Source organism: Vespa velutina, chromosome 4 (assembly GCF_912470025.1).
Source record: "Vespa velutina chromosome 4, iVesVel2.1, whole genome shotgun sequence".
Taxonomy (NCBI): Eukaryota; Metazoa; Arthropoda; class Insecta; order Hymenoptera; family Vespidae; genus Vespa; species Vespa velutina.
Genome location: NC_062191.1, coordinates 1,697,424 through 1,707,423, shown reverse-complemented (window position 1 = coordinate 1,707,423; position 10,000 = coordinate 1,697,424). Strand labels below are relative to the sequence as shown.

The 10,000-nt window shown below is 39.4% G+C and overlaps 1 protein-coding gene across 10 annotated transcripts in view; it reads right to left on the bottom strand.

The window, feature by feature from the left end:
- The window catches only part of LOC124948700 (zinc finger homeobox protein 3), a 402,750-nt gene that overhangs the window by 316,721 nt on the left and 76,029 nt on the right, over positions 1–10,000 (bottom strand). Inside the window, exon 1 of one of the 10 annotated variants that reach the window (XM_047492692.1) lies at positions 168–285. The exons of the other annotated variants lie outside the window; for them this stretch is intronic. The gene's annotated coding sequence lies outside the window, so the exon portion shown is untranslated. Of the gene's footprint in view, positions 1–167; positions 286–10,000 lie in introns of those variants that run through there. 10 annotated transcript variants of the gene reach the window in all.

Here is a 10,000-nt window from a genome sequence, read left to right as displayed (position 1 = left end):
TGTTGTAGTAGTTAATACGTGCGAGCTTGCGTCCGGTTCATCGCTCGTAATATCTCGGCAACGACGAAAGAACAGAGTTATAACGCGTCACGAAGTAACGAGAACACGATCCTTGATTACGCCAGGCGGCGTAGCTGTAAGGAGATGCTCGGCCAGGATCTAATTACCTTCGTGGCTTCTTCGATAAAAACGATATTAATTTCTCTCGGTTTATCGGGCGTGGGACGACCAAGAAGGAACGCCTCTCAATCTCTATCTTTCTCTCTCTTTCTCTCTCTCTCTCTCTCTCTCTCTCTCTCTCTTTGGTTCTATCTCGTTCCTTCTTTCTCTCACCTTGTTCGACTCTCCTTGAGAGAAGAAAATGTTCGACACACCCGGTATAATTCCAGGTACATGCGTACCGGTAATTCAAGAGGCGATGCTGTGTTGCGCCTCGATGAGCGGATTTCTATAATTAGTACGGACGGGTGAATTTTTATTTTCGTTTAAACTTGAACGTCCTTGCCTTGGCAGCCTGAATTCGCAAAGAACGAACTCGGAGAACCCGCTGATCTCTTCCCCCTAACCCCTCTACGCTCTCTCTCTCTCTTTCTCTCTCTTTCTTTCTCGCGAGCGAGCAAGCGAGCGAGCGAGCAAGCGCGAAGTAGCTCGATAATAATTATTACCGTCCGATTTATTTTTTCACCTAGCACTGTCCTTGTCTCGTTTATTCTCCTCCTCCTCCTCCTCCCCCTCTCCTCTTCCTCCTCCTCCTCCTTCTCTCTCTGTCTCTCTCTCTTTCTTTTTCTCCGTGTCCGTCTGTCCGTCTCCCTCTATCTTTCGATCTTTTCAACAAATTGTGAGAAAAAGTAGTGTAGCAGCCGTGATCACTAATTCTTCGTCAACGGGACAGTTAAAAAAGAAAGATAGAAAGAAAGAAATAAAAAAAGAAAAAAGTAATAAATGAAAAGATAAAAAGCAGGAGATTATAAATAAAATCTCGGTCGATGTTATAGCTTCAACAACGTCATCCATTTAAGAGATCATCGCGAGATCTAACGATGACGTTTCAACTTTCTCATTAGAAGGAAAGAAGGAAAGAAAGGAAGAAAGACCGACGCGAAATCGTTTGAAAATAAATATTATTAAAGTAGAATCAATTTCGATCGATCGATCGATCGATCGATCGATCATTCTTAATCGTTACGATAGAAGCAAAATCTGAATCGATACAAATTAAATGATAAAATATCCCTTCCTTCCTTCCCTTTCCTTTCCCTACCCCTACCTATCCCTTTTTCCCCTTGAATTTTCCTACTGAAAAAAAAAAATCTTCGTATTATTTTTTATCTAATTTATTCCCGTTACATAAAGAAATCAAATTTAATCGGATATGAATTTTCCTTTACATGAATCTTAACCGCGAAATCTTAACGGGTTATTCTCAAGGAAAAAGAATTTTAGAGATAAGTTAAAAGGCACGTCGTGTGCCAGGGCAGAAATAAAACTAAGAAAGTCAAGTAAGTAACTAAGTAAGCAAGCAACCAAGAGAAAGAGAGAGAGAGAAAGGGAGAGAAAAATAAAGAGAGAGAGAGAGAGAGAGAGAAAAGAAAGTAGTAGAACTCGTGGAAGAGTAATAGTCAAAAGCAATATCTTGGAATGTGCGACCACGTCCGCTTTAGTTAATTAGAAGCAGAATAGAACGGGGGCTCTTCGCTTGGTCGAAAGTAAGAATCGCAGATTCTTCTTCTACTTCCACCAGTTCTCCTCTCTCTTTCTCTCTTTCTCTCTCTCTCTCTCTCTCTCACTCTTTCTCTTTAGTAACGTTCGTCCGTCGTGGAACCGAGCGAACTCGTTTCTTCCCTGTGTTTGTTTAATCAGACGCGAAGCTCGGTCTTCATTACTCGTGCTAATTTATCTGCCCTGTCCTCCGTCTCTTCTTTCTCTCCTTCTCTCTCTATCTCTCCCTCTCTCCCTCTCTCTCTCTCTCTCTCATTCTCTTTAACTCAGCGTGCAACAACCCAGAAAGCTTTCCGTGACGTAACATAAATTCTGAATCTCAACGTTCGTTCGTTCCTTCGTTCATTCGTTCGTTCGTTCGTTCGTTCGTTCGTTCGTTCGTTCGTTCTGTACGAAATTTTACGAAAAAGTACGATCGAGTGCTTTTTCTAAGGTATATTGAAAGGCATCAAAGTACGTCATCGGGATAACGCCTACTTCGAGAAATCCAATTCGACGACTATTTCAGCTTTTCTCATCCAAGCGCTTAGCGTCCGTCCGCAGAAAAGCTGTTAAAATCTGACTCACTTGTAGATACGTGAAAATATATATACATATATATATATATATATATATATATATATATATATATATAAACTCATATATACGTATATACATAAATACGTATGGATCTTTTTCCTAGCATACACACGCACTCACAGATAGAAAGACATGTGTATCAAAGTATATAGCTCTTTATAGTTTTATCTATATATTTTAATATCCAACAATGAGAACGCGAGTTGTAAAGATGTCGATTCTAAAAACGAACGATGGAGAGAGAGAGAGAGAGGGGGAGGGAGAAAAGGAGAAAAAAAAAAAAAAAAAAAAAAAAAAGAAAAAAAAGGAAAAGAAAAGAGAAGAAAAAAAGAGAAAAAGAAAAAAATATAAGGCTCGGGGATTCGTCGAATCGTTGGCGACTTGCCGAAGAGAGAAATTCGTGAGTCTCTCTTTCTTTCTTATTCGTACTTGTGCGAAAGAGACAAAGAGAGAGAGAGAGAGAGAGAGAGAGAGAGGGAGAGAGAGCTGGATATCGAGGCTTCTGGATATCGACGGCAATATTCGTTAAGTCCTACTAAGACCCTGTATGCGATGTAGTTCGTTCATTCGGATTGCCAAGTCTTTTTCTCTGTCTGTCTTCCTCTCTCTCTCTCTCTTTCTCTTTCTCTCTCTGTCTCTCTCTCTCTGTCTTCTTTCTCGGTTTTCCTCATCCCCTCAGAATCAACGTGGTGGTCTTGCCATCGCCATCGTCTTCCTTTTCACACCCCCTTAAGAAAAGAACCGATGGGGTTGGGTTGGTAGGGGGGGATGCTACCTCTGTACCAAAGGATCAAGCGTGTCAATAAGGTATTTGTTTAATTTTGCGGATTCATTCGCTTGTTTCTTTTTCACAGCTCAGTTCGGATTCTTTCTACGATTCCGTTCTACGACTTTCGTCCACGCCATCCTCTTTCTCCTCCCCCGCCATTCTCATTCTCCTCGTTCATCGATCACCTAATCTAAGCCAACCTCGAAAATGTATACTTACGTGTATTATATGTATGTGTACGTATGTACGTATAACAGTGTCGTATAACATTGTTGATATATATATATATATATATATGTATACGATCACTTCGACGACCTTTACTCTATCACAGACGATCCTTTTCTGGCCTTCGTACATACGTACGTAGATATATGTATTTATACTTATGTCGCGTTTGATATTTACGTAACATCGCTGGTAAGCTTAAATATAAACAATAATGTTCTTTTACGAATTAATTTCGACAATAAAAATCCGAAGAATTGCTTAGATCGTAAAGGAAAGATATTGAAAAGGATTGTCAAATCGTTTCCAAAAGTTGCAAAGAGTGATTGACAGAGTCAAAATGAGAGAGAGAGAGAGAGAGAGAGAATAAACGCTTTCATAAAACGACCTTCTATTGGCGTATTTAATCTCTCTCGAACGAGATCCCTAAAGCCTGAATTATCCCGTTCTTTTTCTCGACATTTTTTTTTCGTATTTTTTTTTTCTTTTCTTTTTTTTCTTTTTTTTTGGTTTTTTTTTTTTTTTCTCAAAAGGGATCGAACAAACGTTCTTGCTTTGTTGCCGTTTACCTCACTTATATACGTAAGTAACTAAGTTAAGTACGTAAGTACGTACGTATGCATATACGTATGTACATACATAGGTAAGGACACGAAGCGTAATTTATTTAAACGAGCCTTTACCTTACCATTATGCAATGCACGATGACGTAGACGACGAGTCTTGAATATCGTTCCAAGTCATCGCGATTACGAGGAAAGCATTTAACGTCATTTCCAGTCAATTCCCATGCACATATAAATAAAGTGCAAAAAGGAATGGAGCCCGTCTAGAAGCTTAACACCGACAATTCTCAACGCTGGAAGGTTACCGCGAAGAAAGGCGAATAATTACGTAAAAAAGAAAAGAAAAAAATAAAAAAAGAAAAAAAAAAGAAAGAAAGGGCCGCAACCGATTCTCGATTTAACACGAAGAAAAACCCTCGACGACTATCTCTCTACCCTCCTTCCATCTCTCTCTCTCGCTCTCGCTCTCTTATTAATTTCTTCGTGAACAAACGAGTGGATTATTGTCAACCCTATTATTTCTTTGTTGACGCTTGTCAGACATCCATCGCGATTTTTTTCTTTTTCTTCTTCTTTTCCTTTCTTTTTTTCTTTTCTTTTTACAATGCATGTAATTCGAAATAACCGTAAGATAATGGAAGAAAAAAGAAATTTCTATCATATCATTCGAAATAATTTTATACGATATCTTTCATTTGAAATATTATTCGATTCCTATTATCGTCATTTTTTAATTCATTCATTCGATCTCCTTCTTAAATTTGGATTAACGCCGAATAAATTCGCTGGTTGGTTTACCCTAATCGAAAGTGGATAAAAGAGAGATATTGGGAGAAGGCATTCGTAACGGTACGTATCGTAACCTAAATCATGATTTAAATCAGGGCTACATTATCTCGATAAAACGTGATCCTAGACACGTCCGTCAACGTACAATCCGATTTAAATCGAGTCCTGGCAGAATGAATTCTCCTCTTGTTCATGGGCTATTCTTTCTTTCTCTCATTCTCTCTCTCTCTCTCTCTCTCTCTCTCTCTCTCTGTCTCTATTTCTATCTTTCTCTTTCTCTTTGCGTTCCGGTTAATGCGGGTCGTTATTGCTCGCGTCGAGCTAACGGCCTCGAAGGTCATTGTTCAGAAGGCGCTTCTAAGGGGTGGAGTGGGGAGGGAGCGGGGTGTGGTGGGATGGGGGGGTACGAGAAGGAGATAGGAGAGGGGCATGGGAGGGGTGTTCGAGCAATGACCAGTTTCTGGGTGCATGAGAACTGAGACTGAAACAAAAGCTGGCAAACCTGTTGGAAACAATCGAACGAAGAGCGGGACTTACCCCTAACATGGGGAAGGGAGCTTACCGTAGCTCGGGGGGATGATGAACAGTTGGGTGACTTTTTTTTTCGGCGGACTAAAGAACGCTAGAGAGAGAGAGAGAGAGAGAGAGAGTAGGAAGAGCCATTGTGTAACACTCTCGCGACATGTGTGCCTTCGTATCGTCGCGATGAGATCTCGGACGATCATCATTGTCCCAACTTTATACGTTATATTGTCTATGGTTTTTCGATGATGAACAAAACAACGAACAATATCCGTTATATATGATGTATAACGTTTTTTTTTTTTTCTTTTTTTTTTTCACGCGTATAATAGGCAGTAAGAAAAGAAAGGAAGAAAAGAAAGAAAGAAGAAAAAGGAAAAGAAAAAATTATATCTTCGAAAGATTTCAAGAATATGATTCGTCTCGTCAATTTTATCCATTCTTACGGGATTTGCATAGTCGCATTTTCCATGCTACGAAAGAAAGATAGAAGGATAGAAGGGAGAGAGAGAGAGTGAGAGAGAGAGAGAGAGAGAGAGAGAGAGAGATCGTAGACTTATCTTTAGATAGTCCAAGTCCTCATCGAAAGATTTCTACAGTCCGAGCGTGTGAAAAGGAATCGTCTCAATCGCGGTACCCTGCCGGGTCAGCACGATGGAAATCCGTGAAAATCGAAGCCGAAAAGGGGAAAGAGAGAGAGAGAGAGAGAGAGAGAGAGATATATAATATGGTATTATAGACAGGTAGAGATAGAAAGATCGAAGGAAAAACGCTGATGAGGTTTAACTTGACAATTTCATCGTCTATCGTTATAGAATATTGGATGATGTCTGTTAATTTTTTTTTTTTTTTTTTTTTTTTTTTTCACGGTATCATCCTTTTCCCTTGCAGAGCTTCCGTCCATATAGACTCGATGTTCTGGATATGGGTACTCGCCAGTAACTCGCCTGGTTAGATACCTCCGAGAGAATTTTCCATCCCTGGACTAAGGCGTCCTGGACATAAGAAGGAGACTTCGTGGGTTGCGGGAAGGAAAGAGTAGAGAGAGAGATAGAGAAAGAGAGAGAGAGAGAGAGAGAGAAAGAAAGAGAGAAAGAGAAAGAAAGGAGATGCTCGGAGTAACTAAAGATACTAGTGGTGGTAATGGTAGACTAGAGGAAGGAGGAAGAATAGGAGGAAGTGAACAGGAAGAAGGAAGAAAAAGAATAAGAGAAAGAAGAAGAAAAGAGAAAGAAAGAAAGAAAGAAAGAGATAGAGAGAGAGAGAGAGAGAGAGAGAGAGGAAGAGAAAGGAAGCAGGGGTTGTTCGGCCGAAGCTCCTTACTTAGGGGGTGGCGAGTCTGTTCTTAATTAACGCTCGCCTCTTTTGCTGCACGTCCCCTCGCCACCGTCGTCCCGTAATGAGCCTCCTTGCGCCGCACCCGAGCACATATGTGTGTCTTAGTCTATACCTATGTCTATGTATGTATGTATGTATGTATGTAGGTATGTATGTATTCGTAAGAATACGAGAGAGAGAGAGAGAGAGAGAGAGAGAAAGAGATAGGGAATACGAAGCGTGTGTGAGTGACCTAGATGAGACGCGCCCCCGTCTAGCTAATTCTTTTCTTCCACGCTGACCACTAAAGTAAGTAGATAGCTGTGTACGAGTTCGATGGTGGTTGTACGGTGCGCGCGAGCATCGTTAGAGTCGCCTCGAAGATGCCGCCATTTCCTAGCGTCAACGTCCTAAGGACTATTTCCACGTTTATTTTTCACGGAACGGAGCCCGGCTAATTTGGTAAGTACGTTTTAACGAAATTAGTTGTTTTACGTTGCCGATAAATACATTTTTCTCTCTTTTCCTCTTTTTTTTTTTCTTTTTTTGCTTTTTCCTTTTCTTGCTTTTCTTTCTTTTCATCTTCTTTTTTCTTTCTTTTTTTAATCATCTTCATATCACACACAAAAGTTATTATATATATCCGAAGGAGGAGATATGGTCATATATCAGTAGGATAAACGTCGTTGCTCTGAATTTTAATCGTGAAATTTTCGTCGACGGTTTCGCACGAAAGGGGAGGAAGCAAAGAAAAATAGAGAGAGAGAGAGAGAGAGAGAGAGAGAGAGAGAGAGAGAGAGAGAGAGAGAGAGAGAGAGAGAGAGATAGAAAGAGAACAACATAAGGCCCATTCTTCGGTCACATCCTGGGTCGGTCCGTCCAAGTAAGTCCTCCCTCTTCCTTCGACTTTTTTCCTAGCGAAGAAGTACTTCTTTCCTTTGCGGATAACAGCAATTAAGGACGCCCGTTAATAGATACGATTGTGATTAATTATCGGATTTAATGGCCAGCTTGGTTGTACTTGTAAATATATAGAAAAGAGAGACGCTCAGGTGGTTACACCGTAAAAATTAGAGACCATGATTCCTCATCCTCCTCCTCCTCCTCTTTCTCCTCCTCCTTCTTCTTCTCCTCTTCTTCTTTCTTATCCTCTTCCTTCTCTTCCAGTGTGTCGCCAATGTGAACGCGTGTACGCCTCCCTCGCCCCCCCCCTCCCCGCCCCTCCGTCTCGCTCTTTCTCCTGAAACGCGACGGAGAAACGGCCCTGTCACACTTCGCTGATCTTTTAACCGGCAATCAGGCAGGACTGTGGGACCGGCCAGTCTTCGTATTGTAACGAACCAAAGAGGTCCGTATCGCGAGCGTATTGCCCTCGGGAGAACCACTTTCAACAACGTTATTCTCGATCCACGTTGCACTTTATATTAGATCTCATTCTCGAGCCCGTTTTTCCTTTCCAATATTTTCTTGATTCACGAAATCTTCTTAGATGATATTTCGAAAAATATTATTGTACAATAGGTCTTATCAAAGGGAAGTTCTCCCTGACGCTCCTTGCCGAACAATTTTTTCTTTCCCTCTCTCTCTCTCTCTCTCTCTTTTCTTATTCATTCTTTTTTCTTAACTCTTTCATCGTTAAAAAAAAATATCTTTTGGGGAAATATATACGGGAATATTTGCATAGAGGAAAGATCTGATATAATATATGTATTTGTACGAAGAAGAGAGAGGGGAGAGAGAAAAAAACAAAAAGAAAAAAAAGAAATTGAAAAGATCCTCGATATTTTTATTCGAGATATAATTTCTTTTTTTTTTTTTTTTTTTTTTTTTTTTTTTTTTTGATTTTGTTTCATTTTCTTTCTTTTTCTTTTTTTTTTAAACTGACCATTGCGATTGTCGCCGCCTCCGTCGTCGCAGCGTTTATTATGAAATTGATTTGACATAAATAAATATTATACCATGTTAAATAAATATTGTATTAATGCAATAGTGCTTATGCTCTAATTTCATTCCCAAACGCGGCAATCGTCCAAGATATGTATAATAGAATGAGAAATAAAGAGAGAAATATGATATGAGAAATGTTGACTTCATGCTTCGATTATCTTTCCTACTTTTTGATAGGAGCATTTCAGACAGAGAAAAAAAATAAAAGAAAGAGAGAGAGAAAGAGAGAGAGAGAGAGATAATGTAATGCGTTTGGCACGGGAGAAGCCGATTAAATAATCGTTTTGCCGTGGCCGCCGCATTTTGTGTTTCGTCGTCGTGACGAAAGATCTTATAAATACATAAGGTATACACCATGGGAGCCGCTCTATTCGTTTCTACCAGCACGTTCCGGCATGTGCTTTTAGTCGATAATAATCGATAAAGAAATTCTTCCTGGCTCTTCGTGTCCGACACTTTGAAGAGATACACCACTATTTCGTATTCCACGAAGTCAGAATAAAAAAAGGAAGAAAGAAAAGAGAAAGATAAACCTTTCCACCTTTCTCCACTTCTCTTAAGAAAGAGAAGCTCGCAAAAGCTTGAGGGATCTCTGAGCCTGACGTAATTTTAACTCGAATCGGTTCGAAGAACGGAGTAACCGAAGGAAAAAAAAAAAGAAAAGAAAAGAAAAGAAAAAAGAAAAGAGAAAGCAAAAGTCAAAAAAATCGAGAAAAAAAAAGAAAAAAAAAAGAAAAAGAAAGAAAAAGATGCGATTATATTTTAAGAAAAAGAAGAGATAATAAATAATTAATAAAAAAAGGGAAAAAAGAAAGAAAGAAAAAAAAAAAGAATGAAGCGAATCGATACGAACGAAATAAATAAATAGTCTCTGATAATATTATAATTTAGCTTAATGATTAATAAAAGATCTAATGATATTTAATTTGATTTAAATGATTTATAGAAGAACGATGATGTAAAATATTTCGAGATAATCAATGTTATCAATGAATCGACAGGCGCGTACATATGTATAGTTTTTCCAACGTGTGAAAATTACGATCGGACGATAAGTTGATCGTGGGCCTAACGAAAAAAGGGTAGGAAGTTACTACCAACTAACTATAACGTAGGAAACACGATAATGCGGTTAGACTAACGGCCTCGGCTAGCCTCGTCGATTCTTTTCGACGACGAGCATCAAAGGCCGACACGTTGATCGAAATATCGATTGGTTCCTAGGATAATTACTCTCTCTTTCTCTTTCTCTCTCTTTCTTGCATTAGAAGGGGGTCGAGGTTACCCCCTGCTTGCCAGACGAGTCCCGCGGACTTCTATTAGACTAAGCCCTGTTAGGGGTGAACTAACGCAGCTGCGCCGCCATCGAATCCTTCCTCGCACCAAGCTTCTAATTAATTATTTACTCGTCCGTAAATATATATATATATATATATATGTGTGTGTGTGTGTATGTGTGTGTTTGTGTGTGTATATGTATATACAAATATATTTGTTGACGTGAAGAATATCATTGAAAAAGTAAAGTAAAACGAATGGAATCGATCTATTTCTTCAAGAAAGA